The sequence below is a fragment of the Arvicanthis niloticus genome, chromosome 18 (genome assembly GCF_011762505.2).
Source record: "Arvicanthis niloticus isolate mArvNil1 chromosome 18, mArvNil1.pat.X, whole genome shotgun sequence".
In the NCBI taxonomy this organism is placed as follows: Eukaryota; Metazoa; Chordata; class Mammalia; order Rodentia; family Muridae; genus Arvicanthis; species Arvicanthis niloticus.
In genome coordinates, this window is record NC_047675.1 from 13,179,127 (window position 1) to 13,188,517 (window position 9,391).

The window sequence follows — 9,391 nt, forward strand, 5'->3', positions numbered from 1 at the left end:
CAGAACAAGGGAAATGCAAACCATTTGTGCTGGGCTAGGAGGCAGACACATCGTCTCTGTGCCGATATAATAGGTCCCTGGTTTTCTACCTCTGGCATTGCAGGGCTAGAGGAGAACCAGGAGGCTTCAGCAGGAGTAGTTGTGGAGTCCATGTTGTCTTTAAATAGAGATTTTAGTCTGTAAATAAAAGTATCAATATATGTATTTGGATGCTAAAAGGATGATTGAAAATAAACTTGGTCCTGCAAGATGGTTCAGTGGGTGAAGGGTTGGTCTCTCTCTCTCTCTCTCTCTTTTATTTAAGAAATTTTGAATAAGATCTGAACAGTCTAGCTTAACTAGGACAATGTGTAAATCAATAGAGTAGAGCAGAATAGAGTAGGAGGGCTCCAAAATAAGTGTATACAGATGATTTTAACAAAAAAATGTCAAAAACACAGAAAATATAGAATCTTCAACCATTGGTTCTGGGTAAACGAGATATCTACGTATCAGAGAATGAAACCTGAGCTTTTTCCCTGTACAGAACTCAACTCCGAGTGGGTCAAAGGCCTTTATTAACATCAGTCATGAAACTGCTAGAGGTAAAAAAAAAAAAAAAAAAAAAAAGTAAGTATGGGAAACACAGATACAGGAGTAGGCAAGACTCTTGGACTTTTATCACTCAAGCAGTATAACCAGTAATTGACAAATGAAATATCAAAACTTAAAAGCTCTGTACAACAGAGGAAACTTAACTGAAGAAGCAGCCTACAGAAAGAGAAAATATTTACCAAATGCATATCTGACAGAGGTTAATGTCTAGAATATACAAAGAACTTAGAAATGAAGTATTGGTGCCTGGAGAGATGGCTCATCAGTTAAGAGCACTGGTTGTTCTTGCAGAGGACCTGGGATCAATTCCCAGCATTCACAAGCATCTGTAACTCCAGTTTTAAAGGGGAGTTCATCTGATCTCTGTGGGCACTGCATGAATGTGGTACACGGACATATATGAGGACAAATTGGCCATATACACAAAAATAAAAAATAGAATATTTTTTAAAATTAACTATCAAGAAAACAACCAAATAAGAATCTGGAATATGGAACTGAACAGAGTTCTCAAGAGAAGCACTAATGGTTAATAAATACTTTTTAAAGTGTACAACATTCTTAGCCATCATAAAAGTGTTAAATTGAACTACTTGAGATTCAGTGTCATCCCAGTTGGAGTGGGCATCATTAAGAAAACAAATGATAACAAATGCTGACTAGGATGTTGCTGGTCTGTGTACTGGATACTATCTGGAGGCATCTGTAGAAGCTCTGGCCCAGCTGGAGCAGCCAAAGAGTTGCAGCTCAGAGCAGGGAGGGGGAGCTCGGAGCAAGGCCAGCTGCCGGGCCTCTTCCATGCTGTAGCTGCCCTGGCTGTTCTCCCAGAGGTCCTGAGTTCAATTCCAGCAACCACATAGTGGCTCACAACCTTCTATGATGGGCTCTGATGCCCTCTTCTGTCATGCAGGCATACATGCAAATAGAGCAATCATATGTATAAATAAATAAATCTTAAAAAAAGATAAGGGACTCAGCCTGTGTGAAAAAGGGGTGAGGGAAGCATAAAATGACTAACTGTGTGTAGAAATTTCAATGCTCATTAAAAACCATTCCTGGCATCATTTTGGTTGGCTCTGTAGGAAAGGTAGCTTCCCCTAAATGGAAGCTTACATTTAGCTATTCTTGTCAGGGGTGGCAGTGCAGACCTTGAAGTAATTAGGAGGCTGAGGCGTGAGGCCTCCATGAAATTAAGGTCCACCTCTACTATATAGTGAATCCAAACCCTGAACTATAATGTGAGACCCTGTCTCAAAAAACCAAATGAATGTGTAAGACCCTCACCCTCGGTCAGTGGTTCTTACTTAAAGAGAGTCCAAAGTGACACACCAAGATGCAGATTGGTGCAAAAGCAAAAGGTTTATTTTCTGGTGTATTGGGATCCCTCAAGGCGAATGACTAGAAGACAACCCCAAATGGCTATTACAAGCAGTTTTTATACTACTTTTCAGGTGCACAGGTTACATCAGCAAGGTTACAGTTCAAACTTATTGGCTAGGCATATTGACCTTTAAATCTATTATTGGCTAGCAAGCATGGGTGGATCATGACACACATTTGCACTCTGCCTGGGACTTTCCAGAGGGTCAGGTGACTATCAATACATTCTTCAGTTTTTCTGAGGACACCATGGCCAAAAGCAAAAGAATGGAAGAAAGTGTTTATTTTATCTAACAGGTTACAGTTCTCATGAAGGGGAGTCAGGGCAGGACATCAAAGCAGAAACCTGGAGGTGGGAACCGAAGGTCAACAATGGAGGAGTGCTGCTTGCTGGCTTGCTCAGTCCGCTTTTGGCCATGTTGTTTATCACAGCAACAGAGAAGCACACTGAGACACAAGGTGACACAGAGGACAAAACATAAACATCTCATATCTCAAATTGAGGTTCTCTGAGTAAGTTTTTAAAAAAATCAAATAAAACCCTCAAAACCAGTCTTTACCAAATTAACTTTATCATGGGAAAAAATCGGCAGCATCATCACTAGTAAGTCATTCCAGTCATCTTGAGAATAGGTAAGGAAGCTCTTGGAATGTTAGCAGTGGGTGTGGTTCTGAGACAACAGTAGTAATGAGCCATTCCCAGGGCATCGGCAGCTCCAACAATGGTAAGGCACAAAGGCGCTGTGATCCATTAGAATCAGCCATTCTGTAGGTTTATAAAGTTAATATTCAACTTCTTGTACATAAGCAAAGACACTGGTGCTGAAACTTTTTTTTTTTTTTTTAAAGAACAAAGCAAGTATTTTTGGAGTCTAGGACGGCTCTGAGGTTAAGAGCACTGGCTGTTCTTGCAGAGGACCTGGGTTTGGTTCCCAGCACCCATTTGGCAGCTTGCTACTGTAACTCTCGTTCCAGAGGATTTGATGCCATCTTCTGGCCTCCTGCTGTACCGGGCATGCACACGGAACACGTCTATACATACAGGCAAAATACTTATAAAGTAAACTAAAATAAATTAATCTAAAGTAATTAAGTTATATTTTACTGGCCCACATGATATAGAAGATAATTTGAAGAGGTCATTTCAGGAACTTTAGAAAGGTCCTGAGATGCCCCCTCCAGAAGGGAGAGGATAATTAACATTCCTCAGACCACAGGGTGGAGAACCAACCTTCGAGTGGGGACACATTCTGCAGGACAGACTGTTGGCTACCCACAAACAAGGGATGTCCTTGCCACTTCATTCCCTAAAGACCAATCCGTTTAAAAGTCACACTGTTCTGCCAATCGTATTGTATCTAGTTGTTGTTTCTCTATTCTACCCCTGAAAACTATAAAAACTGTTCCAAATGCGTTGAAACAATAAATTCCTCTTGCTTTTTTTCCATTTCTGGCTCTGAGTGGTTCACTTAGGGGGTCCCTGGTAAGCTAAGGCTCACCAGAGTCTTACAAGTTTAGTATCAATAGTATGAATGATAGACAAAAATATTTTAATATACTTATATAATAATATTTATGTATTACTATACAGCTTTCTTGCTTGACTGTGCAAAAATACAGCTGAAACAACTCCCCCCTTGCTTTGACTTGTATTTGGACACAGGTAGGAAGATAGTATTGGTGTGTTAAAAATCAGACTTCCTTTTAGGACTAGTCATGAAGTGTAAATCATGAATGAGCCACCTCTCCTAGTTGTCTTATTGGTGCATTCTGGGATCACACACACACCTGCCAAATGTTTTATGTGCAGGGAATGTCAAGTGTTGGGATTTAAAAACCAGTTCCCCAGAGAAGATGCTGTCATGGAATTTCCAGGAAATTTTCTGTGTCTCTCCAAATGGAGCTGAAATATTTGAAAACTCCAGACTGGAGATGTTAAGCCATCCAGGCAGTCAGACTGACAGGATGAGCACAACCGCCCAGCTCTGCGGTTAGCCTGTGAGCAGTGAGCTGTGTGTGCCGGGGTCTGATCATCGTAAAATTCAGTGGCCTAACTTTACAGCTGGGAAAAATTATAAATAATTTCAACAGAAATGTCTCCCACATCAAATGTAGCAAAAATCTTTTAAATATTACAGTAAATACAGCACTAAAAGAAAACTGCAAGGTAGAGAACGCTCAGTCAAGAGCACGCTACAGGTTCACTGGCTCTTAGACTTGGCTGGAAAATCTCATTTCATTAACTAGCAAACCATCATTCTAGGTTGTGTTTATAAATAATTACCCTGCAACCACACCACATGAATGCCTTTCTCTTCACATACCAAACATTCCTCTAGTCAGCCTTGAAGCATTCTGCATTTCTTTGCCAATCTTGTAGGCCCGTATCTTGTTCCAGTCTATTTTGGTGTGGGCAACTGGAAACTGTTGGAGTAAGGCACAAACAGCACAAAACCGTTGAACAAAAGTCTTTAACCCAGACTCTTAAAGGTCTGTCAAGGGATTCTCTTCAAACCTGTCTGCATCCTCAGTTGTCAGGCTTGGTGGTACCTTTATCCACTGAGCCACCTCACTGACCCATGCACTAGACTGTTCGGAATCACAAACCAGAGAGAACCACAAGCAAGGCAACTCAGGCTCACTCTGCTGTGCTGTGCTTCAACTTCCGGTCCAATTTCTTAATTCAGGCTGAGTTGGAAATGAGGCATGGGTCAGTCTGGAAGGCAGCCTCAAGGCCAGATGCCCTGGGGCAGCCTGGCAGGTGAGTAAATGTGACCTCAGGAATCCTCTGTGCTGTGCCTATGAAACTGATTGTGAAAGTGGCGTGTTTGCTACCCTGATCCGTAACGGAGCTCTCCAGCAGCGCTGCTTCTCATCAGCACCCGGTCTTCTGCCCACCCTTGAGACCTTGTTCTTCCATAATCCATACGCACAGTTCCTGGATTGCCGGTTCCCAAGCTGGTTCCCTACAGAGGCAGGTTCGAAGGAGCATCTGAGACAACAGGCGATCAGAGAATTTCATAAAAGGTTGTTAGGAGCTAAGGAAGGAACCGGCAGGCCCTGGTGGCTCAAAGGATTAGAGAGAACTTTCAACTTCTGTCTGTGACAGGAATAGGGACTTGGGGCTGAAATATCAAAATTAACATATGAAAGAAGTCAGTTTGCGGAGAAAGACCAAAAGTTTCACCTAACCTGGGTCTCATCCAGTAAGTTTGGGTGATAAAAGCAGGGGAGAGCCAGGACCTCTGTGAAGGTGTTGAGTCGCAGGACTGGAAAGGGCTCTGCACCTTGTGACCCAGTACTTTTTTTAGGCCCTAGGCTCGCTTGTCCACTTGCCCGCTATGGAGTGGTTCAGCTTTCTCAATAAACTCTATTTCTGTTTTTAACCATGTGTCCCTGATGTGGTCTTTATCCCGGGACACATTAGTGCCCTCGAGTCAGATCTGCAGCCTGACACCAAGCAGGTTTTTTTTTTTTCTTTCCTGTCTTTATCTCTGTCTTGGGAACCAGCTAAAAAGCCTTGTTTTCCCTGACATCTGGGCATCTCACTGTTTCTCTGACCTTTGTGTCTAAACCTTTCCTCCGTCTCCCTCCTTCTGGTTGCTGTCAAGCGTTTTCAGCCAGTCAGACCTGTTGTTTTGCCTCTACTATCAATAAAATTGCCCTAAAGCCTCCTTCCAAGACCATTATTATTATTTTTTTAATTAATGAGACTAAGAACCCAAAAGGACGAAGGGAGACCTCAGTTTCCTAGGTCACAGGCCCACACTGTGAGCAGTGGGGAGGGAGATGTAGTTCCAAGTGTTCACCTCTAACCGACTTCAGTGTCTTATCAGATCCACACTCAGGTAAAGCCAGGACTCTTGACTCAGCTGCCACAAAGGATTTCAGGATGAGTCAGTACGAAGCTGTTAGCGTTTATTAGGAAGAGACTTTAAACTCAGGTTTAAGCATGGGGCTAAAAAAGAGGAACTCAGAAAAGACAGTACACACCCAAGCCTGGCTTCGTAAGAGCTTGTTTTAGCTGTATCTGTTCGTGCCATTGCAGTGGCTCGTAAGCTACACCTTTAAGGGTTGCTAGAAATTCTTTTCCTATTTCCTCCTCCCTGGTTTTCCAGTTAGATTATAGGCTGGTTCTGGACATGGTTTGGACTGCTTTCTAGTCTAAGATAAAACAATGTACCACAAAGGTTACACAAGAGTTTTAAGACATGCCTCTTACTGTAAGTGAGGTTTCTTATGAGGTCTCTAGAAAACTCAGGTTTACAGCTGGGGAAAGAGGAAGGCCAAATGCTCTTAGATCAGCATGACTTGAAGCTGTTTCAGCATCCTTTTAAAGATGTTACTCTTACTTTTATTTACACGTATGTTTGTGAACTGCATTCGTGCCTGATGTCCATGGGAGCCAGAAGAGGGCACCAGGTTCCCCCATAACTGAAGTTACAGAGTGTTGTTAACCTCCATGTCGGTGCTGGGAGCCAAATTCAGGTCTTCTATAGGAACAGCAAGAGTTCATAGCTGCTGAGCTATGTCTCTAGCTTCTTAATATTCTCCAAAAATATTTCTATATAATAACAGCATTGTCTGGAATTGGTTCTCGGCTGGAGAGAAGTTTCACCTAGACTCCTTTCCCTGCACTTATCTCCCTGGTATCCCTGTCTCCCTGCTGCCCTAAAGGTCTCAGACACTGACTGACTAGTAGTCCTGACTACTAGGGCTTTAGGGTCCTGATACCCAAGGCTTGGCACAGAGACTGTTGGAGAGAGGCTGCCAATTGCTGTGTTCTGTCAGCAAGCGAAGAAAATGTTGTTACAAACCAGTGTCTAAAGAGCCTCTTGCTCATCCATGGTTTCTATCCAGGTAGAGCAAAGTAGCCCGAGACATCAGGTGAGGAACAGGAATTGGAACAGGAGCAGGAACAATAAGGCAGAGCGGGCCAGCAGGGTTCCTTTGGGGAAGGAAGAGTCAGACAGATCCTCAGCAGGAGACATAGGAAAAAGGCTCTAGACCAGCAGTTCTCAACCTGTGGGTCTTGACCCCATTGGGGGGCGGGCATACATCATATATTTACATTATGACTCAATAGTAGTAAAATTACAGTTATGAAAAAGCAACAAAATAATTTTATGGTTGGGGGGGTCACCACAGCATGAGAAGCTGTGTTAAAGGGTCACAGCATAGGAAGGCCAAGAACAGTGGTTCTAGAGAATTAATGTACGTCTCACTTAACCACTCAATATGGCTGACTTCATGATTCTTTTTCCTCACCAAGACAAAAATTTGGTGCTCTTCCTCCAGGGAACTGTTGGGCAATGAGTGAACAAAGGAAATATAAAGGAAAAGGACTGACAGCATGGCTGCTCCTAGGAGGGAGAGTCCAGAGTGAACAAGACCTGAGCTGGTCATGTAGGGAGGGAAAGGGAGAGGGGGGAGAGGGGGGAGAGGGGAACCAGGTGTAGCAGCCAGGAGGTCAAAGACACGAAAGGAGCCTGGGGTTTGGGGACCCAGAATACTTTGATCATATAGGGAAGAGCAACCCAGGCCTCTGGGCTGGAGACTTCAGGGTAGGGGGTGGGGTGCCAGGCAGGACAGTCTTGTGACAGGTAGATGCAGGTGGGGAAGGAATGGGGTGTGGGAGTGGGGATGGGGATTGCAGGGAGAACCTGACAACCAGGTCAGTTTTGATATGTTAAATAGACATCTCAGCCATTGTCCCAGGTTTGAAACCTAACAAGCAGGACATTCAGACATGGGGGTGGGGGAGAAACAATCAGCTTCCCTTTCCCATTCTGGATTAACTGATTTCTGCAATAGTTTAAACCAGTCAGTCCCAAACATATACAACCCCAACCCCAATACCACATTTGGCTCCCTGGCAATTTTGAGGAGTCTTTCTTTGTGTGTTTTGCTATATGTCTCTTTCTCCTTTCCATACCACCCCTCTCTGTCTCTGTTTCTGCTTTCAATAAAATCTGCTGGCTGCTGCACGCTTGTTCCTTCATTTTACTCTTGAAATCGACCAGTAAAAGGAATCATTCCTGTAACCCCTAGATGACTTCATGCTTTCTCAGGGTCTCAGCTTAAGGGAAGCTCCCAAGCCTGCAGCCAGGCTGGCCTTAGTTCTTGGGCAGCAGAGGACATTTTGGGGAAGTGTCCCCTGGGTTCTGGAAACCTGACTGGAGCAGTGAGGGAAAGAAAAAAAGAGCCATAGACACACACATACAGGAAAGCTGGGGTCGGGTGGGTGTGAGATATTCTGCAGCATGCTGGACTTGTGCAGAATAGAACACTCTTTGTGTTTACATACTATTAGAGCCCGGGGTATCATTCTTTGGGGAATCATGGGCCCTTACTTTTGGGGGCTCATCCAGCATTTGCTGAAGACTCCCTCACCCAAATAGTGGAGTATTTCTCCATCACTAAGTCCAGGCACCTGGTTGTCTTCGGTCTTGTCCATCCATATCTGAGTTTCTGTTTCAGGTTTAATCTGGAGGCCAAAAGGGACAAAATGGATACTTATTTTGTTACCTGGCCAGGGTCAATGGAGACCACTCCTAACCCCCTATGAGAAGCAGGGGAATTTGCTAGTTCTCATCCGGATTCTGAATGGATTGTGGGTGTGTGGGAGGCCCACACCCAGGGAGGAAGACCGTCTGAGACAGCCTTTTGGTTTTGGTTTTGTTTTCCTGGAAGCGTCCTTCTGTGTCTTTCTGTGTGTATTCTGTTTGTGCTTTTTGTCCTCTCATACACATTTTTCTTTGATTCCTAAGATGGGGAAGGCACAGAACACCCGATTGGGTCTGGTCCTGAACCATTTTAAGGACTTTCACCAAGTCACAGAAGCCTGGGTCTGATTCTTCATCCCCACAAACTAACCATCTTTTGCAGGAATTAATGGTCCACCTATGGTCTAAAGAGGGGACTTTCCATCTCCCACTATTTACAGGGTACCAATTTAGTTTATGAGGCTTGGGGCCACCTGGACCAAGTGCTGTATATCACCATGTGGCAATACCTGGTTGAGAAGCCCCCTGTTTGGATGAGACCTTTCTCGTTACAGGCCTTGCCAATCCCCACCGTTCTTTCTCTAAAGAAGTCAGCCTCTGTCCCTGCCTTGCTCCCTCTTTCTGCTTTCAAGGGGTCTCTCTGTCCCCCTCCTTATGTTCCTGCTCTTGCCCCTGCTGCTGTCCCTGCCCAGCCAGCACAGGTGGAAGGGAGGAGCAGCCGGACTCCCCTGCCTCTCCAGACTCCAAGTGGAGTCCACTTCACACTCAGGCTGTACTGTCCAGAGGGCTGCATCTAATGCAGCCTTGTCACTCTGGGCTACGGGACCCCCAGATGCTCAGGGGAGACAGCTCACAACATACGTGTCATGTGCCGATATTGATTTTTACAACTGGAAGTTGCAGAACTCCTC

The 9,391-nt window shown here is 44.4% G+C and overlaps 1 long non-coding RNA gene across 1 annotated transcript; it reads right to left on the reverse strand.

Moving 5' to 3' along the window:
* Positions 1 to 2,307: 2,307 nt before the first annotated feature.
* Positions 2,308 to 4,630, reverse strand: LOC143434930 (uncharacterized). Its single transcript, XR_013104801.1, has 3 exons — positions 4,490 to 4,630; positions 4,299 to 4,398; positions 2,308 to 2,421 (listed from the first exon to the last, which is right to left on the reverse strand). It is a non-coding gene; the product is annotated as an uncharacterized LOC143434930 (long non-coding RNA).
* Positions 4,631 to 9,391: the final 4,761 nt, after the last annotated feature.